Here is a 7,200-nt window from a genome sequence, read left to right on the forward strand (position 1 = left end):
ACATTGTTGTGCCTTTGCATTAATTACAAGGACATTAAGAAATGAACAAATAAGCGCATTCCATGGGATTTGAAGCAGAAATCCCAGCATCACAATCCATGGACTAAGCTGGAAACCCCAAACAGGTTGATGTATGCTTCATTCTTGCACAAGGTTGTGTCTGATTTGAACAAAATCAACCAACGGCCAAAAAGTCTCACCCGGCAATATCCTCTTTGCTCTCGCCTCTGACGTAGAAGTCGCGTTCCGGTGTGACGATGCACAGCGAGTTTTTCTGATCTGTGCGGCCATCAGCTTGGACTATCTCTGTGCTCTGACGAAGATCGATAATGCCCTGGGGCAGCGTGCTGGGCTACATGGGGTGTAAAAACAATATGTTAATCGGAATATTTATCAGGAGGAATTTAATAGAACTCAAGAATTATTAACAACAACACAATATCTTTAAAAAGGTGGCGTAGAGGTGGTGCACCTACTGTCTACTCTAGTCTGGGTTGAATTCCCAGCTCGACTGTAAACTGTCGGATTGGTGTTTGGCAGGTGGGTAGTCGCATCACCAAGTGAGCCATCCCTCAGATTGAAGTTAATCTGGATGTCACATCTGCTAGTGGATGCTAAATATCCCACGGTGTCTTTTGTGGAGAGTATGCGCGTTACACCATCAGCACCCTGAACAATTACGAATTCCTGTGCTAACCTATTAGGGGCACTGGATCAGTGGTAACTGCATTCCCAAGCAATGAAGCTACCAGCAGCCATCTACGGCATACGAGAAGAATAAGAACAGCCTCATAATAATAAGCTGTATTAATTAATACTTATATCGTAGTATATTTACCAGAAGGCGGAGGAAAAAATACTACGATATAAAAAGGAAAGCCTATTAGTCTAGTAGGAAGACTAGGTCCCCCTGCACCCGCCGGAGATATACTTCTAATCAGTGTTTCTAGATTGGAAAAAATGTGTAGAAAATGACTAGCTATGGCCCCAAGCTGAAAACATGTCCCACATATCATTTTTATGCAAATTACTGCTGCAAATTTTATGCAAAATTATGCAAATTTTATGCAAATTTTTGATGAGGAGTAGAGTTGAGGGGTCTTTGAGGGCTTCATCGAGGTGCTCTCGGTTGCAAGACTGGGTCATTCTGAGAAGCACAGCAGGGTCAGAGATCATGATGTTCTCCTCCTCAGTGAATCTCTCCATCAACAGCCTCTCCATTGCCTCACACACTGTTTTGAGGCAAAAGAGGGACTTTGCGTAGGCCTTTCCACTGAGAACACCTTTGAGAGATCCACTTGTTACTAGTTGTGCCTCAAAGAGAATCTCTGCATATCCAGAACCACGCATCTTGTGTCCAGTGAGCATCCCGATGTAGTTCATGGATGTGTGGAAGGGTCCAATCGTTACTACATGACTAGCAAATTCATTTGGCCAGCGCCAGATGATGGGAAGGGCTTTCATGCAGACACCCAGATCAAATGTATTCAGGACCCATCTCTGACCCACCTCAGCAGTTGCTGCCTCGGAACGCTTCAGTAGCTCACGAACAACTGCGTTGTCTGTGATCGGTCTGTGCCTGGTGCCTGCATGGCATGGCAATGGCCTGCAGCCTGTGCCTGGGCTAGGGGGTTTCACCTCTGCAACTGGTTCTCCCCCACCCAGCAAATCAACAGTCGACTACTGCACGCCTATCCACCAACCGATCACAGACAACGCAGTTGTTCGTGAGCTACTGAAGCGTTCCGAGGCAGCAACTGCTGAGGTGGGTCAGAGATGGGTCCTGAATACATTTGATCTGGGTGTCTGCATGAAAGCCCTTCCCATCATCTGGCGCTGGCCAAATGAATTTGCTAGTCATGTAGTAACGATTGGACCCTTCCACACATCCATGAACTACATCGGGATGCTCACTGGACACAAGATGCGTGGTTCTGGATATGCAGAGATTCTCTTTGAGGCACAACTAGTAACAAGTGGATCTCTCAAAGGTGTTCTCAGTGGAAAGGCCTACGCAAAGTCCCTCTTTTGCCTCAAAACAGTGTGTGAGGCAATGGAGAGGCTGTTGATGGAGAGATTCACTGAGGAGGAGAACATCATGATCTCTGACCCTGCTGTGCTTCTCAGAATGACCCAGTCTTGCAACCGAGAGCACCTCGATGAAGCCCTCAAAGACCCCTCAACTCTACTCCTCATCAAAAATTTGCATAAAATTTGCATAATTTTGCATAAAATTTGCAGCAGTAATTTGCATAAAAATGGTATGTGGGACATTTTTTCAGCTTGGGGCCATAGCTAGTCATTTTCTACACATTTTTTCCAATCTAGAAACACTGATTAGAAGTATATCTCCGGGGGGTGCAGGGGGACCTAGTCTTCCTACTAGACTATATTACCTATTACCCTTGTGCTGGTTGAAAGAGCTCAAAATGGGAGGATATATATATATATAGAACTTAACAGAATTTTTTTCAGGAGGAACAGAGGCAGGGGTCTGTTGCCTATACACCACCTGCGTTCAATATTTTATCCGATTGAAAAAAAAATCCTCCACGTTTGGATTAATTTGAAGCAACTTTAACTTATTTTTTTTAGCAGTGAAGCCACTTCATTATTTATCTATATCCTTCTTTCTGTCTGTCCGTCAAAAATCAAGACAAATAATTTTTTATAACCCAGCGTGTTTAATTCTAAAGGGTTCCAAAGTGTAATTCTAAATGGTAATTCTGAAGGGTAATTGTAAAGGGTAATTGTAAAGGGTAATTGTAAAGGGTAATTCTAAGGGGTAATTCTAAAGGGTAATTCTACAGGGTAATTCTAAAGGGTAATTCAAAAGGTAATTCTGAATGGTAATTCTGAAGGGTAATTCCAAAGGGTAATTCTAAAGGGTAATTCCAAAGGGTAATTCTAAAGGGTAATTCAAAAGGTAATTCTGAATGGTAATTCTGAAGGGTAATTCTAAAGGGTAATTCTAAAGGGTAATTCTAAAGGGTAATTCTAAAGGGTAATTCTAAAGGGTAATTCTAAAGGGTAACTCCAAAGGGTAATTCTAAAGGGTAATTCTAAAGGGTAATTCTAAAGGGTAATACTAAAGGGTAATTCTACAGGGTAATTCTAAAGGGTAATTCAAAAGGTAATTCTGAAGGGTAATTCTGAAGGGTAATTCCAAAGGGTAATTCTAAAGGGTAATTCCAAAGGGTAATTCTAAAGGGTAATTCAAAAGGTAATTCTGAATGGTAATTCTGAAGGGTAATTCTAAAGGGTAATTCTAAAGGGTAATTCTAAAGGGTAATTCTAAAGGGTAATTCTAAAGGGTAATTCTAAAGGGTAACTCCAAAGGGTAATTCTAAAGGGTAATTCTAAAGGGTAATTCTAAAGGGTAATTCTACAGGGTAATTCTAAAGGTAATTCTGAAGGGTAATTCTAAAGGGTAATTCTAAATGGTAATTCTAAAGGGTAATTCTAAAGCGTAATTCTAAAGGGTAATTCTAAAGGGTAATTCTACAGGGTAATTCTAAAGGGTAATTCTAAAGGGTAACTCCAAAGAGTAATTCTAAGGGGTAATTCTAAAGGGTAATTCTAAAGGGTAATTCTAAAGGGTAATTCTAAAGGGTAACTCCAAAGAGTAATTCTAAAGGGTAATTCTAAAGGGTAATTCTAAAGGGTAACTCCAAAGAGTAATTCTAAGGGGTAATTCTAAAGGGTAATTCTAAAGGGTAATTCTAAAGGGTAATTCTAAAGGGTAATTCTAAAGGGTAATTCTAAAGGGTAACTCCAAAGAGTAATTCTAAGGGGTAATTCTAAAGGGTAATTCTAAAGGGTAATTCTAAAGGGTAATTCTAAAGGGTAATTCTAAAGGGTAATTCTAAAGGGTAACTCCAAAGAGTAATTCTAAGGGGTAATTCTAAAGGGTAATTCTAAAGGGTAACTCCAAAGAGTAATTCTAAGGGGTAATTCTAAAGGGTAATTCTAAAGGGTAATTCTAAAGGGTAATTCTAAAGGGTAATTCTAAAGGGTAATTCTAAAGGGTAACTCCAAAGAGTAATTCTAAGGGGTAATTCTAAAGGGTAATTCTAAAGGGTAATTCTAAAGGGTAATTCTAAAGGGTAATTCTAAAGGGTAATTCTAAAGGGTAACTCCAAAGAGTAATTCTAAGGGGTAATTCTAAAGGGTAATTCTAAAGGGTAATTCTAAAGGGTAATTCTAAAGGGTAACTCCAAAGAGTAATTCTAAGGGGTAATTCTAAAAGGTTTTGTTTGTTTCTCGGCTTTTTTCGCTCTATATATTGCATTGTCACTACCATAATTCGGTGGACGCAGGTTATGTTTTTCACCCTTGTCTGTCTGTGGCCAGGATATCTCAAAGTTGTGGATGGAATTTATTGGAGGAAATATGGTGGACAGATTGGGTGTGTGACACGGACGAATACGTTGGATTTTGGTGAAAATTTGGATACTATAATTTTTTTAATGATTCTTAACCATTGAGAGATCGGACCAAAAGTGATAAATATCACGATATCTCAAAAAGTCGAGCTATGATAAAACTTGGTGGTCGAGTTTGTTAGGTGATAAGAACTTGCCAATTCGATTTTGGTTGGATGGAGGTACGCGTGGAGGTATGCATGGAATTTTGAGATTCTCAATCAGCATCATGGAGGTATGCATGGAGGTACGCATGGAGGTATGCATGGAGGTACGCATGGAGGTATGCATGGAGGTACGCATGGAGGTACGCATGGAGGTACGCATGGAGGTATGCATGGAGGTACGCATGGAGGTACGCGTGGAGGTATGCATGGAATTTTGAGATTCTCAATCAGCATCATGGAGGTATGCATGTAATTTCAGTGCCGTGGGTAATTGGTCAAGGTGAGATGGAGTGTGTGACAACTCGAACATTTTGATGCTATTGCTTGTAGGGTAAGCGAAAGAAAAAGTTACCTTACCAATGCATCTAATGCAAACCGCAGCTTTCCATTCCCACACAACAGGAAGAATCTTCGTTGCCACTTCTGTTTTAAAGTGGGAAACAGGAGAGGGGAGATATCATCTATATTTAATCACACTGTGACTGAGAATGGTGTCCACACAGGGGTACAGTACTTAAACATAAATAAATAAGAGTTACCTTACTAGGTATTTCAACACAGGTGTGCTATGAAGCTCATCAAGCATGTGCAATGGTTGCCAACCTATGGTTGTTCATCCGTGCTCTATCCTTTTAAATGCTGAGCGTCAAGCAAGGAAGCAGCAAGTACCATTTTTAAAGTATTTGCGAAGACTAATTGATTTTAGAGGTTAAACCGTTGATTTTAAAATCATAGATGAACAATGTGAAGTTGATACGAGTCCACGTGATGGGCAAACTGTATGAATCCTGCCTGAAACGTTCGTTTTCCCGGTCATGTGACTTGCCCTGCTTTGCTGGATTGGGTTTCTGAAGTTGGTGCCTTCAGGAGCCAAGCACAGCCATCCTCCATAAATAGGTTTAGCCTGCAAAGATGGAACATACTGCACATCACAGCCGGATCAAGCTCCAAGTTAGTTGGTGTAGTCATTGGAACGGACAATGGTACACGGAATATGCACAGGAAATCGTTCCATAAAACAAACGACATTTACCTAACGTTCGGTGAATTGTGTCGCGTCGAGGACCAACCAAAATGGCGGATATCACGTGACCTCGGACAATCGGTGGTGGCAGTGATCCAGGTAAGGTTATCAATATGAACAGGCTGCTGGCAGGTTAGCCTACAGGTATCCGCACTCCCCTCTGAACTTTTTTTTCTTTTTCAAAAAATCTTTTTCATAAAGAGTTGGCAAGTTATGACTGGCACCCTGAAAAATTACAAATTCTTGCGACGACTGACTCCTGGGAAGGCAATGGCAAACCACCCAGCAAAACCCTTACCAATAAACTGCTTTGGCGGTCGCTCTGTAATGGGTATGGCACATGTCGTATCATCTCGTATCATCTGCGATATGTGCATATCGCACATATCGTATCATCTGTAATGGGTATGGCACATGTCGTATCATCTCGTATCATCTGCGATATGTGCATATCGCACATATCGTATCATCTGTAATGGGTATGGCACATGTCGTATCATCTCGTATCATCTGCGATATGTGCATATCGCACATATCGTATCATCTGTAATGGGTATGGCACATATCGTATCATCTCAACGTTATGAGGGTTAACAATACTATGGATGGTTTATTGGGTTTTTTTCGAGGGAAATGAATATTATACTGCAAGACAAGGATCAACAAAGAAAGACATCAACAAAAAGACATGGGACATGAAAAGAGCAACAACAAAAGTTATAAGTTACGCAACAAAGAGAGGACAAAATGTGAAGAGAGAGGAGTGGGGGTGGAGTTGGGGACCTTGGGTTATTTTTTTAAATATCTTTGCTGCCATTTTACAAGTTTGGTTAAGGTTTGGCTGAGGTTTTGTCCCATCTGAAATGAACTTTCTTCATGAGTGGTTAAGTCATCATGACTTCCACGCTACACAAACGAAGATGGACCGAGGTTATCTTGTCACCCCTGTATGTCTGTCTGTCTGCCAGCAGGATATCTCAAAATGTTGTGGACGTATTCGGCCGAAACTTGCTGGACAGTTTGGATCAAGGAAAAATCAATTCAAGAATTCAATTCAATTCAAGGATTCAATTCAAGAATTCAATTCAAGAATTCAATTCAATTCAAGGATTCAATTCAAGAATTCAATTCAATTCAAGGATTCAATTCAAGAATTCAATTCAAGAATTCAATTCAATTCAAGGATTCAATTCAAGAATTCAATTCAAGAATTCAATTCAATTCAAGGATTCAATTCAAGAATTCAATTCAATTCAAGGATTCAATGCAAGAATTCAATTCAACTCAAGGATTCAATTCAAGAAACCAATTCAATTCAAGGATTCAATTCAAGAATCCAATTCAAGAATTCAATTCAAGAATTCAATTCAATTCAAGGATTCAATTCAAGAATCCAATTCAAGAATTCAATTCAAGAATTCAATTCAATTCAAGGATTCAATTCAAGAATTCAATTCAATTCGAGGATTCAATTCAAGAATTCAATTCAAAGATTCAAGAATTCAAGAAGATCAAGGAAGAAAGAAGATCAAGGAGGAATCAAAAGAAGAAGGACAAGGAAGAATCAATTCAAGAATTCAATTCA

The 7,200-nt window shown here is 40.0% G+C and overlaps 1 long non-coding RNA gene across 1 annotated transcript; it reads right to left on the reverse strand.

Moving 5' to 3' along the window:
- Positions 1-203: 203 nt before the first annotated feature.
- Positions 204-5,496, reverse strand: LOC144889303 (uncharacterized). Its single transcript, XR_013621686.1, has 3 exons — positions 5,418-5,496; positions 4,949-5,014; positions 204-352 (listed from the first exon to the last, which is right to left on the reverse strand). It is a non-coding gene; the product is annotated as an uncharacterized LOC144889303 (long non-coding RNA).
- Between the last annotated feature and the right edge of the window lie 1,704 nt (positions 5,497-7,200).

The sequence above is a fragment of the Myxine glutinosa genome, unplaced genomic scaffold (assembly GCF_964187855.1).
Source record: "Myxine glutinosa unplaced genomic scaffold, kmMyxGlut1.1 SCAFFOLD_2443, whole genome shotgun sequence".
Taxonomy (NCBI): Eukaryota; Metazoa; Chordata; class Myxini; order Myxiniformes; family Myxinidae; genus Myxine; species Myxine glutinosa.